At 43.1% G+C, this 21,578-nt stretch overlaps 1 protein-coding gene and 1 long non-coding RNA gene across 6 annotated transcripts in view; one reads left to right on the top strand and one right to left on the bottom strand.

The window, feature by feature from the left end:
• Positions 1–851, bottom strand: part of LOC112494715 — a 4,279-nt gene extending 3,428 nt beyond the window's left edge. Inside the window, exon 1 of the long non-coding RNA XR_003060460.1 lies at positions 455–851. This is a non-coding gene — a long non-coding RNA (uncharacterized LOC112494715). The remainder of the gene's footprint in view (positions 1–454) is intronic.
• The window catches only part of LOC107270224 (homeotic protein antennapedia), a 109,592-nt gene that overhangs the window by 49,593 nt on the left and 38,421 nt on the right, over positions 1–21,578 (top strand). The window contains exon 1 of one of the 5 annotated variants that reach the window (XM_025087621.1): positions 10,466–10,491. The exons of 2 other annotated variants lie outside the window; for them this stretch is intronic. The gene's annotated coding sequence lies outside the window, so the exon portion shown is untranslated. Of the gene's footprint in view, positions 1–10,465; positions 10,492–11,553; positions 12,994–19,920; positions 20,163–21,578 lie in introns of those variants that run through there. 2 more of the 5 variants (XM_025087620.1, XM_015745045.2) reach the window with 2 other exon arrangements.

Genomic DNA, 21,578 nt, shown 5'->3' on the forward strand with positions numbered 1-21,578 from the left:
ATCATTTTTTTTTTTTTTTTTTCATTTAATCTACCACGTATTATAATTTCCTCCATCCTCGTCCTCGGATGAGTTACAGCATCCGCAAGCGAGCATTACTACCTGTCCATTGGTTCAACTACATTGAACTATACTGTTCATCCCGAACGGACTCGAGCGCTCCATAGCCAAACTAAAAATGAAGAACCAACCTCCGTACCAAGTCCTCCCGTCCAACCGCCAGAGAGAACGTGCCGTATCGAATCGGCAGTTTCTAGCAGGCAGCTGATTCGACTCGCCGTTTCGAAACTCAAGATTCGAGAGAGAGATACCAGATTCAAAGGACGACGTCATTCCGTGTGGGCAAACCATACATTCCAATCCAACTGTACTTCATTCGAAATTCCACCAGCTGTGGTAATACTCCCTTCGAGAAAGATATACAGAGAAAAAAAAAGCAAAAGGAGACACGTACCACTCACCGTAGCCATAATTTATCCATCTATCCAATATCTCACTATGCAATCCGTTCTCCATGGGTATATCGTACGCTTCCATGAAATCTCATCGATATTCCATCTGTAGAGGCAATTTCACGCGATGATCGCATACCTTGCCCATCAACAGTAACACTCTCTGCTGTTTCTTATTGTTAGTGTGCCAGCTCGGACGTTCCTTCACGTTCCTCGCGTTCCCCGTGTCTAATAATGGAGCTTGGCACCTTGATGGTCCGCAACGAGGACCACCCAAATGATCGTAACTCGCGATCCCGGTATCGCGACGGCTGATTTGTATTTACGAGAGCGGAGAGTAGGTCGACCGGGTTGATTGATAAGCAGAGCCACGCGCCTCGTGGACGAACACTCACGGAAAAGGCGACACGACCGCCCGCGCTGTCTGCTCCTTAAGGCCGATACACATACCGCCCCGCCTTTCTTACATCGTGCCGTTGCCTTTTATGTCGCATGGTAAACAAAAGTCGCCGATGTGCTACTCGCATATTGCCGAGATGGCGCTGCGATCGGATGCGGGAAACGCGGGAAGTACTTACTGGTGAGAACCGAAAGGACTCGTGTTTAGTTGGTTAATCTGCCGCGCGCGGTGCTCGCGATGCCTTTTGAATTTCATTTCTATCACTGACCTGAAATAATGAATATTGTCCACTGTGGTAGACGCCTTGGGAATGCTGAGCGCAGGTTGTGATTGATTTTTTAAGACTTTTTTTTCATGTGGCAGATATCCGTCGAAGATTTTTCTTTGTTTTGGAATCGTCAAGTGCAGCAATATTGTGGTTTGTGGTTATTTAATTATTTTCTGGTACGTCTAAGAGTTGATACACAGTCAACGATGGAGAATGTGCTATTATTTTAATCGTTACATTAATCGTTATAGCACGTCGTCGCGGTCGTAAAATGACGATGCTCACGGAGAACTAATTCCTATGATATACCAATGTTTTCGTTTTGCCAAGAGTAACGTGACTCAAACACACGTGTAGACACTTCCAGAGCGTCTCGCGCACCTAATTATTCATCCTATAGGTATTCCGTCCAGTTCCATGCATACGATTATACGTGCATCGCCTGATTATCGCGAAGTTAAATGGTTTCGTCGATTAAAAGCTCGTTAGGCGACACACGCTCTGCTGTTTGCAAATAGCGAATTCACACCGTGGACACGTCAAAATTATTCCCGTACAAATGGTAGTAAAGTCAATTTAAACAGAAAAAAAGTACCCATAATATTTTGAGCTCCGTCGAAAAGTTAGATTCCTAGGTATTTCGCGATAGATGAAATTTTCGTAATTCGCGCAACACGTTCTCGCCGCAATCCACTCGAAAGGTTATGTAGAAACTGTCGACGGTGGTTGGAGGGTAAAAAATACGTCCGATACGATCAGTACGCACGGGTCGGTTATGGCGCAATACGCATGGCTCTTCCCGCCAAACGATTCGGGGCCACCTGGAGAATTTAAGAGGAACCATCGAGCGACGATAGTTGCCGCAGAACCACGGCAGATGGCGCATCGTGTCATCCGGTGCTGGAGAACCTTCGGGATACAGCTGTTTATGTGCTGCCACCTTTCGCACCCCTCGTAAAACGTTGAACGGCACTGACCTACGCATGTCCCGGCACCATCATAACATTACCAACACCATGGTAGCCCACGATTTATAGCCCGTATCTCGGCGCGGCATCTAAACGATTATTTGCCGTTAAACGTAAACGGCTTATAAAAACGGTCCTGCATAATAGAGTAAATATAGGCTCGATGTTTCCCTGGCTGAATTTATAGATCCACTTACATCGATCGGTTCGAACTATCAACCAATATTTAACGCTTAAGGGTATACGAGTTACTTCGTCTTTACGTTTACCTACGCGAGGTCGACGTCAAACTTTTTGCGCAGGTTGCCTCGCGAGTACGTGGGAACGTAGTGAGCGCGAAAATGATCTATTTTCAGTGTGTTAATTATCACTTAAAGTAATTGGTAATTACTGTTTTCGAATATAACGATATCGATTAGTGATACGCAGTTATACGTTTGATCTTAAGGGTTCTGGTTTACACGTGACTCTTGTATCCGGCGCTGTGCACTGTTTTGTTATTGCGTAAAAAAAAAAAAAAAAAAAAAAAGGAAATGACTCCAATTAAAAGTTGCAATTAAACAACACGAACGATTATCGTAATTATGTGCATCCGCAATCCTTGTTATCGGGTTTGCTGATTATTTATGCCGCGTTTATCGGAAACTGATCGAACATCTATGAGGAGCAATAATTTATCAGTCGTATGCGCGGACGCGCTTCTTTGGCTATGGGCTCGTGTAGTTTCGCTCATTGGAAATCAGAAGAGTGAACTCCGGCCATTTGAATAACAAACGATATGCAAATTTATTTACCCCGTTTGCCCGTTAGTAACCAGCTGGGTGTGTTGGTCGTAGTATGGGTATCCTGCAGTTCATTTTTAGATGTTTCATTGTGAACGATAAATTCTTTTCGGCTCACGGCAGATTACTTCCGGATTATCCTGGTAGCGCCATTTTGCACATTGTCGAATTCACGCGCGATTAATCTCGAGGATAATAATTTCTTTTTTTTTCTTACACTGTATATCGGACGATTTTACGTAATTTTATTGTAATCGTTAATTCGCTTATCTTTATCATTTTTTTTTGTCACGTGGTATCAACCGACTTTTATTTTTAATGAAATTTTCGATGATCCAGTTTAAAAAAAAAAACGAAATATATACAATAGCGTGAAACCATTATTTTCGATGATAATTATCGGTAAGCGTTGAATGGGATTTAATTTTTTAATGTGCTCTCCTCATAAATCTGTCGATCGTACTGAAATATCGGTTCGGGGCGTCACGCAGCCTGCGGCACTACCGGATGGTTAGGAACTGTTATCGATAGGGGAACCCCTTAATGCTCCGTTCTCACGTCTTACACTAGAATATCCTCTTCTTTCGTACAGTCTTTTGCAGTCTAAAACAGAGTCTTAGATGGTGGTAGTTCGACTACGAGGAGATTTTAATTAAGCCCGCCCTTCCAGTGTTTCGTCTGATTGGATGAGCTAATCCCGCGCCCATGAAATTTAGGGTCTCGCTTCTGGTAAGTAACAAACCCCTTTTGTGCTTTATAAATTCTTTTTTTTCAATGGCTCGGGGTATAAAAAAAAGACAGTCCGACAAGAGGCAAAAATAAATTTACTACGTACAATTTACGCGTTTCTGATTGGTTGGAGCTTTTCTTTTTTTTTTTGCAAAATAAATACACTTTTTTTTTCTTCCGGAATACGACGGTGCTACTATAGGGATTTGGGGTGGTTTTTTTTTTAAAGGGATAATAACTATAGATAGACTCAAAAGTTGTTTATACCTTACCTAATTTGCGGGAAAGCAATTTTTCGAATTTTCAAAATTATTCCAGACTCCCTCATTTGGTAAGCCGCACCGGTATGCTTTCACAAAATAAGAAATCACCCTGATGACTTCAGACGTGGCCGAGTCGGCGTTTCCGTCTATCATCGTGGACTGGGGCGGTCAGGATTTGGTAGTCTGAAGTCAGGGAGAGGGTAGGAAGAAGGTGAACACGTCAGGGGATGACATCTAAATCTCCCTTTTCTCTTGGACTGCCCGCCCTTTTGCTGGCAAACGCTTAGAGCAAGGGTGCTCCTTCCTATCCGCCCTGTTTCCCTAAAGGGGAGGATACCGCAAGTACAGTCTCTCGTACAAGTTTTTCCATGCTGGCAGGGGTGTCCATTTGGTCGGTTCATTGAATTTGACCTGGTCGGAGCATGCCCGCGTTGGAAGGGCTGATATTCTCCGGCGGTAAACGTTTGGAAAGATTATCGACGTTGTCGGGCGGTACAAAGAGGATCGTTTACCTGAAAATTCCGTTTACTTTTTCACGTAATTACTAACGTACATGGATATTAGAGTTGCGAGACATCAATATAGATATATCAGGTAATACAATATAATATACACAACAGAAGTAAGTCACAGACACCATAAAATTGTTTTTATTCAATAACTGTCTAATTAGCGTTTAATAAATTTTTGTACGATAAATCATTCGAAATTTATTTTATATATCATTAATTAATTAACGCCATATATGAATCAGAATCGTTAACTAAATATTTCCGTAAATTCATTTTCTGTTATTTTTTTTGAACTCGATAATCCCAAGCACAGTGATATAATGCGCAAAGTCAATTTTCATACAGCCTACGGATGTCACGTGCTAAACCATAATTACCTCCTCTCATTTAAGTCATAATTTGCACGCTGATCATTCAAGTAATAAGCAGCGGCCTTCGACAAACGTTTGTTCAAGAGACCTTACACACATTCCACGCGTCCGTCGCGACGTCCATTCCTTTAGTGCAGCGTCTTCCTATAGTCTTGTCGACGGTCTAGAACCGGGCACTAAAGATTTAGGACCCTCGATTTACGTAACGGGCCGAGGCAAGAGGGCTAAGAAGTGGGCTTTATATTTTTATGGGAGTGAAAGTTCTCTTACCTCGGGACCTGGAGAAACGCGTACTACGAGGGCATCATCCACGTCGTCCCCTTCTTATTTTTGTGAGAAATCTCGGAAAACCCGTAGCACAATAACCGACCGAGTTTCACTTTGTCCTTCCAGCACGAAACGAGGAGTAACAGGGATGAAAAGCCGGCACGTTCGTCCGGGAGAAAACTAAAAAGTCTAACGGTGTTTTTCGTGAAATCATTGTTCAGTCGGACGACGACTTTGAAATCTTCGTTTCGAGGGAGAAATAATTGGAGAACCATGCAGTTCGGCCACGAACCAATAGCAGTATGAATTACTACTGAATTCCTAAAAAAAAAAAGGAATGTGAATTGTGATAAAATATAAAAAATAATGATTATCAGCCGATTAACAGAAGTATAGTGGTTCAAGATGTAGAATATATAATCAAGTGTGAAATTTTTAGTGACATCAAGAGACACAGCTATACGTATAGGTGTACCTTTAACGACAGCACGTGCTTAACCACGCGTCCACGTGGTTGAGAAAATAATGAAGTACCTAGATCGGCAATAACGATTGTATCGTGTTACGACTGGCTAACTACCGGTAGATTAACAGCGGGCATATAAATCGTATCCATTTAAAAGAGAGCGAGTGCCTTTTCATCGTACATCTCCCGAAATCGTATCGTCTTGAGATTGAAAAAAAAAAATCAAAACTTCAATATCACTCGTACACAAAATTCGTACGGTGCCCTTATGTTGATTTTGAAAAAAAATTATTTAATACAATTTTTGTACTTTTTTTTTATCAACTCCAATTATTTTCCTATCACTACCAAAAGTTCGATTCTCCATGCAATACCGATCAATACAATTTGTACTGTAATTTCTTTATACTCCCACTGCCGTCAGCCACGTTATTAACACTCCTTTCTCGTATCGTCGCACATTCCTCGGAATTCACACGTGCATCGTTGGTTTCAGTTGCCTCGTTCGGTTCGCGAATGAGTTATCGCCTATCGGGTTGGCCTTTCATTTCCAGCAACGCGGTAGTGGTTCCCGTATCGGTCGAACCGCCGTCAGCAACGCGTTCCCATCCCTGGTGAGGTTTGGTAGAGTAGTACTGTGTATCTATATAGGTATATATAATATACAGAAGGCCATCCCCTTGGCCTTTACTATATACCCTCCGCCATCTCCAGCTTTGCCACCCTTCCTCATCCTGTTACTCGAGAGCAGTTTCTCGTCCTCGTCCTCGCACGTCCACTCCTCCTATGGGAACCCCGTCAGCTCCGCGACTGCCCGATTGTGGCCGGCAGAAGTGAGGAGGGTTGCTGTGCGCTCAGCAGCTGTGCTACCTATACCTTTGGAGCGACCCCCTGTGCCAGCGGTAACAGTCTTCTCTAAAAGTTCTTCGATCTTTCCACGAGGAATATTACAATGTTCTTGTATGATATCTGATCAGTCTTATTGGATAATGGGATAAGGTACATGTATAAGGGTGGGTTCAGCAATCTCAAAGGGTTCGACGTTATAGAAAAGCCCACTTTGGGAGGTCGCTTGAAAGATTCCCCCAGGGGTAGGCCTTAGTCCTGTTAAAGGCAATACCGAGTAACCTTTGATACTGATATTTAGTCACGTCCTAAGGGCGCGATCATTCTTCTTTAATGATGTCCATAAATATTATATAAAAAATTGCCGATTGAATTCAAATCCTGAATCAGGTTGATTCTGATTAATATTACTGTAAAATTTCAAAGGACTAAGTCATCGTCTTTGACAGTCTTAATGACTTAATTTTAAAATGACACAATACAGAGGGACAGGACACGCGATTACAAGGGATGACTCTCTTCTCAAGACTCATCTCGTGACTTAGAGAAATTAAACCAGTCGTCCCTTTTACTTTGCTTATAGCACTCAATCCGTCTTAAGGCGCCATTTTCACGATGTTTAATTCACAAAGGCCTGGAAGATAGAATATCCCCCGCACGTCACGTCGAGGACGTTTTAAGAACAATAAGCGGAAATTAACATAGGATTCGTCAATCTGAAAAATCCAATGAAAACCCGGAAGTCTTAACTCCTACGTATATTGGACGTAAGATAAAAAGATGAAGGCCCTGGAAGGGACCCGTCTAATCAATCGTGTGTTTTCCTTTTGAGTCTCTCCCTGAAAATCGAAGTGGTATAAAGGCGCGAGGAAACTAAATTGGAATTCCCGAAGGCGACGCTGCTATCCAGAAGGGCGTAGAGGATGGCCGTTGAGAGTTTTGTACAGGGAGTGGTGGGGCTGAGTCAGGCTGAAGATACTGAGGCTGGTGGTGCGAGAGAGCAGTGGGATGCTGTAGGACCAAGGAATATTTACTGCCATCTTCTCTACCACTTACCCACAGATTCACTGGCGGAGTTGTAAACACCTCTTAACTATATAGAGATAGTATCTACCTTGTACTATTTTTCCTACAAAAATATGGCGAACGATCAGTGGCTACTTGAAAAAATTATTTTTCCATATTTTTCCATATGGCTTATTAGGTACATGCATAATGTACGTGCAAAAACCGATACTCGACCCGAACGTGGATTTTAAAGCCGTAAAAGATTTAGTGGATCAACGAACGACAAACGCTGTTCGATTCCAGGTGGACGGAGGAGAACAGGAAAATTTTACGAGGTTTCGCATCGTAAATTTCAACTGCGATAATTAAATCGCATCTCGTTAATGCGATATTTTCGATACTAATTGCTTCGACGCGCTTTAATACGCAAAGGCCGCGCTTAAACGCTCGTCGGCCGTGTTATAAATGACGCATTATTAATTAACTCGTTAATCTTTACTATTAATACGGCTCTTCCCTTCGTGTTAGCGACGGAACGCGTCATCCTTTTGCCATGTGTTTTTAAACGGTTAGAATTTATTGATCATATTCCTTCAATGACATCATTCGACAGTATAAGACTTCACGTCGATCGCTGATTTATATCTCGTGATTATTAATTCCGGTTTTGCTATTAATCCTAATGATCTATGAACGAGTGAAAAAAAAAAAACGTTAATAATTACGTACACGTTATAACTTTAGAGAATGTCAAAATTATGGTAATAATTTTATTGGTAGATATTTCTATCTTTCGCATTCCTGTACCTGCTGTCATTCGTTACCGTGGTCACTATGCATGGGATCTAATTATTAATATTGATCGGTAACATTGTACTAATAATTAACGAAAACGAGTTCTCGTTAATATAAGAGAATCTTTCAACAGGATTTGTAACTAGCCGAGAGACTAATGCTCTGTTTGAAAGCCGCCATAGATATACATACCGGCTACGACGAGACTGGCCTCGTCAGTCGTAAATGAGAGTCAAACCGATCTGTGCCTTCGTAAATGGAAGAAAGCGCCATTTTTATTTTGTTGAGGAATAATACCCTTCCTTCCCCACTCGAACTCATGGTACATCGCAAGATCATATAAAGTCAAGTAAATTCGCAAAGAGTCCGCCAGACTTAACTCCCAGCCCGACGACTCGTTTTAACCCATTTAACCCTTGTCAGCATCATTTGCTCGATAAAAATGCGCGAGCTCGCAACGATAACCGACGTCACGGTAATTCCCACGATTTTCCATCCCCTCTATCAAAACAAACAATTCAATAACCCGTTCAATGACTATCGATATGAATATTTGAAGACGAACGTGGTCCATAACAAATTTATTTTATACCCGTAAAGGTATATATACCATTTTTATAAGAAAAATATTAAATCCATATATACACATACACTAGATTCTATATATCTACAAAACATCTGAAAACCGTGATAGAGATGGAAAACCGACGCGGAGACGTAGAACGCAGAGAGACGAATGGTAGGAGACGGTGAAACCCACTAAATCAATACTCTGCCATCGCTCCAACTCTGGCTCATCCCCTCGCAACCCCTAGGCTACCCTTGGAGCTTCCAGCCACGGTTCCCTCCATCCGTACTCCGTATAGTACGGCCTGCCACCCTTCGTTCCACCCCCGTCACGCTCTCGAGCGAAACTTCCCTGGCCTCGCTCGCTTCCACGGCTACTCCCGTGCGAAGAGTTTCCTACTACAGCTGGATATTCTCCTCTATCCAAGTAACATCACCTACCGATCTACCATCCACCTACTGTACCCGAAGACTGCCTTTAGATAGCTGCACTTGGGGTACGTCGACAACCGTACCGGAAATGCGATCTTCCATCAAGGTTTTCAAACTCGTTTGACGATTTCCAGCACTTTTTTTTTTCAATCCAAAAGACATACTTATCAAAGATTTGGACTCCAATATATTCTTTCTCCTATGTACACATGGCTGCTCGTACCATCTTTCGTTGTTCGTAACCATGTGACACTTGTGACTATCGTTAACAAAGACAAGCGCAAACAAGAGACGTGACGCGTTTTAACCGATCTAGGTCACACAGTCAGAGACACATTCACTGACAATATAATGTCTCTGGCTTTCGTCAGTAGGCACTCCTATCTTGGTGTACGATCACGTGGAGACGCGGGGAGGCCGTGCTCTCGAAGAAGGGGTTTTCTCAATGTACAGTGGGGACACGAGTCCTGGCCATGTCCCTACAATCAAGAGCCAACTGGGCAAACACACGGCCCGTGGCGTGGCTTGGCTAGCTGGCAAAGGCTTCGCGCATAACGGTGGCGCGACGCGACGGAGGTCTCGATTAGTAAATAAGAGGGATGGCGTGTTTCTCCTCTTCTTAAAACGAAGAATCAAGCCCGGGGGAGTCCAATTACACGGCTGGCGGCTCCTGCTTTGTTTCACGGGCGCTGCTGCCTGCTCGAAGAATCATCGCTATGAGCCTGCTCTCGCGTGGACTCTCGTTATTTCTTCACATTTAAATATATCTATTTTTCACCACTTGCATGTCATTTGGTCCGACTATAGTTTGGTTGGAGTAGATTGGAGTAGATGTATGCATATTCTGTGTGTACATATTGGCCTTAACGGTAGAGTTATGGTTGCTGCACGATACACGATTCTTGGGTGTATCTGTTGGAACAGAGTTATTAATTGACTTACCTGTGGCGCAGATGTACCCGATTATACCGTGTGTGAAAAATATTTGCAATTTTTACCTTGCTCGAGCACAATGAGCTTCCATCGTGCTCGGTTAATAATTGGTAATCGTATCGACGAATCTACGATGCTGGAGAGCAGCTATATCGTGGCAATTAGTATCACACCCAACGCCGGAGGAAACCTTAATATTTATAGGGTAGCTTATTTAAACGTGTATTTTATTACGACGTGTTGTGGCGTGTGTCACGCAAAGTGGCTACTGTTGTATACCTAGGTCTACCTTATTTCCGTGACTACGCACGGTATATACCTATATAGAATTTACACCTAAAATCTGGATTACCTAATTAATTTATACTCTTTTTTTTCTTTTTGTTACAGGTAAGATTTCATGCGTCATAATCCTACGATTAAATGTATACGGTGAGTTTGCAGATATCGTTATTGCGGTATCGAGTTGTCATGGTTATTGAAAAATTTGACATCTGTCAATTTTATGACTTTCTTAAGGGCATGCGGGTAATTAAAATTTCGGTGCAGGTGGATGGGTCAATATTCATCGGCACACGTGTACGCGCACTATTTATATCGTTTCCTGCCTAGTGCTGCGTTAGAGATAGATATATCGCGTGCTCTCGGTAAGAGAGTCGAGGGCGCCCGTAGTCTCGACGGCATAAAAGTATCCGTATAGCCCAATGCCGGTGGGCGCAATGTCGGCGGACGGCTGATAGCTTTACGATGCCTGCTGAAAGATTGACGGCCGAATCCGTCAGCAGTTCTCGGCGCGTGGACGGACTCTGGATTTCCTGCAATTTTCCTGGCACCGTTCGGAGGTTGTAGGCCGGGCACGTTCCACCGAGGTTGCGAAGCTCTGCATTCGATTCTGTATCGTTTTATACACGACTCGATTCACCTTGTTCCTAAGACGAGCAAGTAGAGAAGACGGTCCTTACAAGATAGCTCTTGAAATAGCCGACATTTTCATGTCGGTATAAAATAACGTTAAAAGTATATACGTATACACAGAAGATCGATGAAGCAATGTAATAAATAGTGATAAAATGTAGGTATTTAAAAATTCTTCATATTTTAATTGATACGTATAAATTTTCCTTGACGATTCACCTTGTAGTTTTTTTCTTTGAAAAGATGGCGGATACGTGTACTCCTGTATGGCTATCGCGTGAGCTTTTGTCGAAGCACAAAGGAACGGCGTGACGGCGTGCGATAGTCCCCTGCTTTAAGAGGGGTAGTACACACCACCATTCTGGTGGTGTGTAGGATCATGGATTGGCGCGGGGTTCGAAGCGGCGGGGTGTAGCAGGGTCGTGGATGAAGGGGCTATTCGAGAGGGTGGTCCAGGGACGAAGCGACGAAATAGAGAGAAAATGAGAGTGAACTCAGAGAAAGAGAGAAGGATAGAGTGAGAGGCAACGAGGAGGAGGCAAAGGAGGTGAAGGAGGTTGTGTAGGGGGGTTACGGTTAGGGTGCGGGGGTTACGGAGACGGGTTGGTACGAAGCTGAACGCATGTGCAGGGCGTCTCGCGTCGCGGCGCTCTGGTACCGTAGTGGAGGCTGCGAAAGCGGCCGAACGGAATTCGCGGATCAGAGTCGTCGCATCTCTTGGAAAGATACGTGAGCGCGTAACGTTACTTGGTATCGGAAGTTAACACGAGTTTATTGCCTGTTGTCGAGAGAGATCAGAGAAAGTCGAGAACTTCGTTGAGAACTTCACGGTCTGTGTGGTGGCGCCCTTAGGAGGACGCACGTGCCGGAGATCCTGGATGACAAGGAACCTAGAAGATTTTTGAATATCGTTATATAACAAAGGGAACACTGTAGATTCCTGGGGAATGGTATTGGGCTCCTATATCGTGATATATCGCTCTACAAATGTGAGTAGGGCTCTCTTTCCCAAGTCCCCTGTGGATCGGAGCGTACGGCACGCGGTACCAAGTGCCAGGCTGCAAAGAAACTGGATATACGAACTTTGGAAGGAGCGAGTGCCGAGCGGGCCGACGTAATTGCGTTTTCATCGGACGCGACGCGATGCCGTGACAAGCGTTCCGGGAGCGTGACGACGCCTCGCAGCAGCGGGTCACGCGAGACGGCCAGAAACGCAGGAGGGGGATAGGTGGAGATACCGAGTAACAGAGATAATACGGGTATAGAGAGTGTAAGAAAAAAGAGACTGATAGTCTCCTAGATAGACTGCACTATTGATCATTAAAGATATTCGATGTGTTCATGGACATGATCAGTGTATGATCCGCTAGGACAATTGCTCGCTTATTTTTTATCGTTCTTTATTGGCAAAAGCGGCTCGAAAGCTGTGGCGAATTTGTAACGCGAGATCTTTACCAGCTATTGGCGCCGGAGAGAAAATTTATAACCTGAGGCAAAAAAAGACGTTTCTGTTGAAAATATGGAAATTTTGGAGGCTTCCGTTACGAGGGACCATCTGGATTGTGCTGGGTGTCTCGCTGTCAGAGGACGGATCTAAAGACCTTTTCTACGTGATAAACGATCTTCTATAGTGAATCGGGTGTTCAAGCAGTGAAAGGGTGATGGTGAATGGAGTCGCGCTGCATCGCAAGCTCGCAAGGACACATGTTCCGCGAATCGTGCGCTTCGACCTTGGACGGAAACTCATCCTTGCGGTGGTGAAGGAGAATACGGACAATCAAGTAGGAGATTTGAGGAAGACGCGAGGAGTGCCAAGTGGTGGAAGTTATCAGCCACGACGGGGCCCAGCGCCGGGGTGGAGAGAAGGCCCCCGGTGCAGGGAAGCAAGGCCGAAGAGGGCCCCGAGGAGAGCGTAACGACGGCCCTGAAACCGCAGGGGAGGACTGCTACCCCCTTGTCCAGGGGGAAAACCAGGAGACGGCACCGCCGGCGAAGGCGTCGGAAAAAGAAGCGACGGAGGTGAGCTGCCTGTAAAAAAAAAGAAAAAAGCAAATTAAAAACTAATTAGTCGCATTTCCAAAGAATATTGAAATTTGGTATTCCGGATGAAAAATTGGATATTTCAAACGTCAAATTCATTGATTCTTCCCTTAAAAATCGTATATAGGGAAAATTTATCCTAGGTCACGTGGTAACACATACCATTTAGATATTCGCGACCCATATAGCTCGTCTGCACGTCGCGTCGGGACGTCTTGTGATATTAAAGAATTTTTGCTCAGGATCCTGTTAAAGAAATAGGCATCCTTGCAGTATATTGATTTGTTAGATAAATCTTTCGGAATGTTCGCTCGAGGCAATTAAAACCTAAGCGAAAATACATGGTAAACATTACGCAAATCGAAGCAATACGTGTGCGTGTTACGAAATTGTAATAACAATATAACGCAAGTGATAAACTGCAAATAATGACGTTAAAATTAACATCGTGAAGTATAACGCAACGAAGACACGTCGAATGCCAAATTCACGAGTTGCGTAATTTGCAAATTACTACACGCACAATATGTCCTACATTTTAATTATCAGCTGAGCACATATACTTACATGCAAACGAGTGAAAGCACTATCTTCAAAATTGTATAATGTTTAATCGGCAAAAATTCGATCGCCAATTCCCGAATTGTAAATATATACGTTGTACGCCTCGTCTCAAATATTATTACACCGGTCGATTCACCCGGCATGGAATTTCGCAAACCGCGTGCCAGGAGTGTCTCGTAATTCGCTAACCGCTCTTAATTGTAATTGTCCTGCGGTGAATTCCAAAGGACCTCGCGCAGTCAGTTCACTACAAGAACAAGGATTCCAGTGTTAACTGTAATTCATCGCACTTCTTGCAGTGGGTTTCGCTCGCGAAACTCGCTCGAGTCTTTCGACTGGGTGTTCGGTAAGGCGTAACGATATGATGGTTTTTTTTAAATAGCGTATATCTTCCTTCCTCGTTTTAATGTCCCAGTGGCATGTCAACAAATTTCATCGACGCTCTTATAAAATTCCCTTTTAACTACCGCCGCGGTAGGTCGTTTGCTATTCCGTACTTTGGCTTTTACATGTATAACGCGCAAGTGAGGATGCGTGCTAGTTTTTTTGCTTCTTCCGCTTAATTGACAAAAAGAGGAAATAAAACACGGTCGAAGGGAAACACTTAAGAGTTATTAGCGCATTTGAAATTTACGCGCGTTCCACGTGCTATGAACGTCACGATCATCTCTTTTATACAAGCGGCGTCGCAAATCACGGAATCCTAATGAATTCACGAGTGGCTGCGAACGAGGAGCGGGGATGAATTATGCGAAAAATCATGCGCTACGAATCGAGGACGATAAATTATAATAAAGTGTGTATATAGATATAACGTATGTAGGTGACTCTCGTTTGCTTGACATTTATTAAGAAGGTCCCAATAACCGACTGCAGTACTTACCCACGTGGTCGCTGAGTGTTGCCTGAAACAAATGATATCACCTGATTTCGTAAAAACCCGTTTTGCTGTTCGACCATTGATCAAATTCACAAAGTTTCCAATAAGCGATTACAAATTAGCCACACGGTATAAATCTTATACAATAGCAAATATTATATGCATATACTCCATACCCTTTAACGTAACGTAATAAATCATTCGAAATATCTATTTTATTCATACGGTGTTATGGAAACACGGTAATAAATTTTTCTCCAAAAATTATTAATCCTATATACAGCGGCGTACGCTTGGAATTAAATAATTATCAAATACTTACGTTATTACGAGGAAATAGTGAATAGTCGAAAATCCTGGTTGATCCGTGTAACAGAAGTGCGCGCCATATTCGTTATAGTTGTCGAACAAGAAGAAGGCAGTAGCCGTCATGGCGGAATTCTCAGCCCCAGAGTAAGTAGACGCTGGTTGGCGGAGGGAACCCTAACGCCGGTATTACGTCCCTTCCTGTCGGTAGGGGGTTTTCGTGGGGAGGTTCGGCTGGCAGGAAATGAAGGGAATGGATGGGGGTGATTGGAAAATTTGATGGAGGGTGGTACGACAGGGGGGAATAGAAGCTAGAATCTATAACACGGTGGGATATGGGGCTATCAATGACGCGTTAGACCACGTCACGCCGTGCATCGCATCTGCCGCCCTACACTCACTCGACTATATATTATCATGGCGATACGTCAAATCGACCACTGATCATTATACTGATTATCCGAAACACGCACAAGTTCACAAACGCCTTGTATATATGGATGTACGATGACACCCATGACTCGGGTATTAATAAACGTCGCGTTCCTCGTCCGAATCAAATCATCTCGTTCTAATTAGCCGCAGTTATAAAAAGAAAGTGATAACAACGATATTGATATAATTTTCTAACCCGTAACGAATAATCCATATCTCGATCGAATCGATCAAAATCAAGTTGGACCACCCTATACAACACTCTTGTAATCCTTCCCACGTTAATAATTACACGATTCATAAGTCGCAAGCACATCTGGTACTGATGCTGATTTATTGGGCCGATTGCTCGTATAAGTACACTCGTGCGTCCCGAAAAGGATGACCGTCGCTAGAAAATTCAAAGTGTCCCGCGTATAGACATGGACTTTTTGTATCCTCCCCGGAGTAACTTGTGCGGTCCATAGGTTCTCAATTGGTTCCGCAATCCTCTAATTACCGAACCAGTTAATCTACTCACCGATTTCTGCGGAACGGTGCTCTCGTGCTGAATCCTCGCGGTGAATCCTCGTGGCAGTACGTCGCTGCTCCCGGCAAACACGAGGAGCGAAGGAGAGTCGCCGACGAACTGGGAAGAACAAGTGAGACGGATTGCGAGGAGAAGCAAAGGAGCGAGAGACGAAGTACAAGATGAGACTACGGGCTGCTAGAGGAAGGAGAAGAAGAAGCAGAAGTCTCAGCCGACTATAGCCGGCTCGAACAAGGCCCGGCCGCCGGCCGGGGTCATAAATTTCGATATTATACACGCGGCTCAGACCAGGGAGGACCAGTTCCCCTTAGTGACGCAACGAACAATACCCTCACGAGGTTTTAACTTTCTTTTTTTTTCTCGCTCTCGCTCTCCCCTTCCCGCTGCTCACCCTTGCCCTCACGCTCTATGACGACCCTACACAATGCCTCTCTCTTGCGCAAACTTTCCCTGATTTCCCCGGGCATCGCACCCTTATAAAGACCTTTGGCCGGCCGCGGCACCTTTTTCCGTTTCTACGCTTTCCTCTACCTGATATTCCTATACGTTTCTCGAGTCACGGAAGCATCGCCACCTTCCTCAACTCGAACTCCCTCGTGTGTTTCTCCCTGAATGGGACAACCCAGATACACACGCGGTGGATTTCGATGGCGTCCGTCTCTCTTTCTTCTCTCCTCCTTCTACGGCCTATGAAAAAGATTTATACCGTATCTTCGCTCCGATCTTGTTAACAAGCACGCTAATCGTGTGTGAAAACCTGCCCCCCGTTGCGTTGGTACTATATACCAGCCCCTCCTGCCCGCTCTTTTGCACGTAGTAGGTAGTATCACACTTAGCGCTGTGCTTACGGTGGTATGGTATCAAATTTATCTCCTTGAGATTGGACTACCTTGATATCAGGCTGGATTGCATTTAGTTATTTAGGGGCGTTGGCGTCCTGCCTTCCGGTGGAATTATATGTATCACGGTAGAGCCATTTTCGAATGCACTTTTACGTGTCCTGGAGGGTTTATATATTATATACAGTACGGCTTCGCGATAACAATTTTTCAATATTTGTTAAGTGATTTTTAATATATTGTTTTGGAATCCACGCATCGTGTACAGGGTGTCGTATATTAACTTGGATAACGATTTTGTCACGCGACACGAAAATAACGTAAAAATGTCGACGACCCGCCGCTTTTAACGGCTTTTGAAGATTTTTTCTCTCTCTCTCTCTCTCTCTCTCTGTCGTCTCTGTCCGTCGATGAAATACGGGCGCACTGTCGTCTGCCAAAAAACAAGAGCGGGCTACTCGCCCAGTACCAGTCACCTTTTTCACTGGGTTTTCGAATATCACCAACGCTGGAATAGCCCTGACGTATGAGAGAGCCTGTTGTATTTTGACACTCGTCGAGATACCGACAAATCCTAGGCTGCTGGAGCAACATGGCCCCTGCGCGTCTTCAACGAATCAGAGAGACCGTCGTGGCGAAGCTTTCTTTCTCTTATTGGATAGCCGAGAAATAATTTTAATTCGTCGCGACGTAAGTCGCCGAACTTTCGCCTCTGTACTCGCAGTCCTTTTTTTTTACTTTCAGTTTTTTTATTTTTTCCTCATTTCCACCCCTCGCGGTCGGGCGGTACCTACCCAACGCGTATGTATTTTTATTTCGTTACGTTCGGCTTGGGCGTGGATGCAGGCCGTTAGACGGGGGTCGCTTCTCATTTCTCGTATTTTCCATCGCGATAAATCACGGGTTGCCGTCGCTGCCGCCGCCGGAAGCTTGGAGGAAGGCGACACGAGCGACAGGAAGGGGTGTCCCGCCGATGTCACGTGGAGAACCCGAACTCTGGAGATTACAGAAGTCGAAACCTTCGGATTATGGCCGCGACCGCACACATTCGCCTTCTGTCTAACGCAACGTTACTTCTGTCCTATCGATATAGTCACGTATCAAACCGACGACCCTTCAATGTAGAAACTTGAAAATTATACTTGAACTTGAATTATAATTTCTGTAACCCATCTCACGGTCTCTGATGATCATTGATATAATTTTATCAATCTGTCTTAAAGATTCTAAAAAAAATAGTTACCTACACTTTTTTTTTTATTGACACAAAATATAAAGTGGGATGCACTTTCATGTAGAATTTTGTAGAAATTTAGCTACAGCGAAAATACCAAAGTCCGATGAGTATGAATCGTAGGGTGCAAGTGCAGGAAGCTTGCGCAAAAGCCGCCGTTCCACCCTTGCAAAGCTCATCAAGGAACGAAAAGTTAGTCCGTATTGTTTTCGAACGTGAACTTCTTAAATTCGAGTTATTTTCGTCGAGTGGGGCAAGATGGATGGTGCGTGGGTTTCTAGCTACATCAGCCTGGAAGAACGTAGGGAGCGAACGTGTCACCCGGGCCCATATAGTCTCTTGCTGCTTCTCCCAAGAAGTTGGAAGTTCCTGGGACTTGGCGCGGCTTGGCGAACGGGATGCCGTCCCGAGTGCGCCGTGACGCCTTGAGGGCGCCGCGTCTCGTTATCCGCAAGATTTATGGTCCGCTAATTGCACCACGGTGAACAACACTGTCTCTACGTAACTCGACCGACAGACCCGAACAGGGCGTCCATCTTGGATTAACTGCCACTTCAATTTTGATTCTTTTAAAATATTCATAGTACACGGGAACAGGTTGCCTGGAATCATTTAAAGTAATTGGAACGAAAACCATAAAATTGTTGATTTTCATTTTTCTTATTTGCTCCCAAAAATTTTATTAATATTTTTCACGCATATCATGAAATACTCGTATTACGTGTAATTTGAAGAAAATTTGACAGGTGGTTACACTTAAGTCGAACGGTTCATAATTTACGCTACGGATGTTAATCCAAGACGTTGATAAAGTACATGAATCTAAAGTTCCAATTACGAGTACCTAGCTGATCAACATAGCGATAGTGGATACAATGATTTCTCGGACTATAGGGAAGTGCCATGAAATCTAATTGCTCAGGTACACGCGAGTACTGGCTATCATTACAGTCTTTCTTCCAACTGGAACAAACGTAATAGTTCGCGGTATGGATTTATCAAATGAATTTATTCCTGAATTTCTTTCTACGAACGATGCGAATATTCCTGGCGGCTCGTATTATCCTTTCGCGAAACTCATTACGTGTACGCAGCATTACGTTCTGACTTGCAGTAGAAAAACATTAATGTCCCTATACGATTTCTATTCCTAGTAACCTTCTATCCCACGATTAGTGCGTGATCCCTGAAATTGCAGCACTTATTATTGTTATTGTTACTAAAGATATTATCGCACATAAACACTATTGAAAAAATTAATAGCGTTTTTTAAACATTTTTTTATATATCAGACATTCTCTATGAATTTACAACGTAACTCCGCCTTGGATTGTCCCGTGTAATAGTGGACACTGGAATCTGATAAGTCCAACATGTTCAACGCCATATTGAGAACTGAATTCCATAGTAACTCGTACGAGTGACGGCACAAAGTGTACTTCCTAAGCGGTACGTCGTACTGGTACTAGATATCTAGGCAACAGTGAGTTACGCATGCACGACCCACTCATCCGTGTTGAGACATTGACTATATACCTAAGTAACCAGAAGTAGCTTATAACGAGGTTTAACCAAAGAGTCAGTAACTTTTTCACATAAGCTTGTATTAAACTCGAGCTACGTACTATCTATATATTTAGTACTTCGGTAATGAATGACTGTACGGTTAAGTGCACGTTTGATCGGCAATTATCTTTCAGATAAATTATACGCTATCGAAAAGATAAATAAAATCGGTCCGCTGTGCGTTTAATGATTGTTAATTAATTACGATGGTTACAGTATAATTTTCGAAATTAAGTGTGAAATAAGAAACGATTGAAAAAATTAATAAACGATTTTGGAGTTTTTTTTTTAATAATTATTTTCACCGTGACGTCATGTGGATTATTAGTGTCGTGCAAATTGGCTTGTCGCATATGTGGTGTATGGTTATGTAATGGCGGCACTTTCTTTTTCCTTTTAGTGTAATTGGTTTGTAAACAGTAGTTGGCATTATCGTACAAGCCAGCAATATAGTGCCTATGATAATTTGATGGTTTTGCTAATTGTTTCTACCGGTAGGACTTAATGAAGCGCATTAATAGACGAACAATAGACGGGACGATAGAATTGTGGGGTACGAGTGAATAAAGTCGTAGGGGATTGGAATAATTTTCGATTGAATATACAGCACGGCTTAATGCCGATTCGTGATACGAAATCTCATGGCGGCGAATTGAACGATCTAAAAGTGTATAGATAGTTGTTAAGGAAGGAATGGCAGGATATCATGGAACGATGAAAGAGTGCAATATATGATTAAACTTGAAGGAGAATCCTTGAGGTGGTGCGTAACTTTATTTGCGTAAATTCAGACACGTGAGTATTAAGATCATTACCGTGAAGTTGGCTCGCTCGAACCGCGGGAACTTTGAAAACCACAATGCAGCAAAACCGCAAACGGGAAATTTACTTCGCCATTAACTTTCTTACTGTGAACCTGTTCAATTATTTCTGTGTATTTTGCAATAATTTCTTCGATAATTCCAATTCGATGTATTAGTCTTACGCCTTTTAAATTCTTGGCGATGAAATCCATATTATCGAGATTACGCCTGGAAAGCCTTATATGTGATTTATCGCGGGGATTAGCTGTATATTGTGGTACTTGTGTGTATATCATTAATATATACATATAAGATATATAGATTTTGAATGTGAGAAATTCTTTAAATTGTATTATTTTTACAGTATATACAATTTGAAATACGTGTAAAAGTCGTCGAAGTGCAATTTGACTGTAAATTGTTGTGTTTATTTCAAATACATTTGCTCTACTAATAAAAGGATTACGTTATGACAAGTCAGTTGTGGCAAACGAAATATAAAGGCGATTTTATAAGTAATATGACCCAAGCAGTCATTAGGGTGCTCTGTCATATCTCAAGAGTGAATTCCGAATGGACATAACTATACTATAGATATATATGAAAAATATAGTATAGGTATTTCTATACAGTCTGGATATATACATATGAACATACTGTCCTATAGGCATAAGCCATATATCTGCTATCATAGTTCGACTAAATATTCAAATTTTTTTAAGACCCATAAACAAACTATTACGTGAAAAGTTATTATGCCGCCGTTATATGGCAATTACGTCGCTTTTCTTTATTATCCTTGTAAATTCTCCAGTCACGAATTAAAGCAGCAATTAACGATCCTAACGTAAGTACGTCGCACACATGCTGGTTCTCACGAGCGCGCGAATATTTTGAATACCGATTATATCTCGTGAATTACAAATTTCTTTCTATTCCCACCGTATTTTCTATTTTTCCTGTATACACACACACAGCACGGAAATACATAAAAAGATGAACAATAACGTTTTACAAAATCCTCCATTGCCAACGCGTCTCATTGGCAGCTACTCAAAGTCACCGCTTTGATCTCATCATTCAGTTTCATTTGTCCAATCCATCATTCCATATATGGGGTTCGCATTTTATTTTCACGCACTCGCGAGGACATTGTACTCCGGAATGACGATGGGCTCTGTGTAATGCTCTCTTTACAGGCGAATTGAACAAGCAAGTGTCTTATCAGAAACGTGTATCTCGCGCGAATACAGACCCACCATATATATCCATACCCAAGTATACGTACGATACGTAATTCGTATTTTACATGGTGCACGTCACTGTACCGTGCGTCGGAAATTCATCCGAGAGCAAACAATAACGATACAGAAACAACACTGTCGCTGCCACGATTCCCTGAACAATG

This window comes from Cephus cinctus, unplaced genomic scaffold (genome assembly GCF_000341935.2).
Source record: "Cephus cinctus unplaced genomic scaffold, Ccin1 Ccin1_scaffold0709, whole genome shotgun sequence".
Lineage (NCBI taxonomy): Eukaryota > Metazoa > Arthropoda > Insecta > Hymenoptera > Cephidae > Cephus > Cephus cinctus.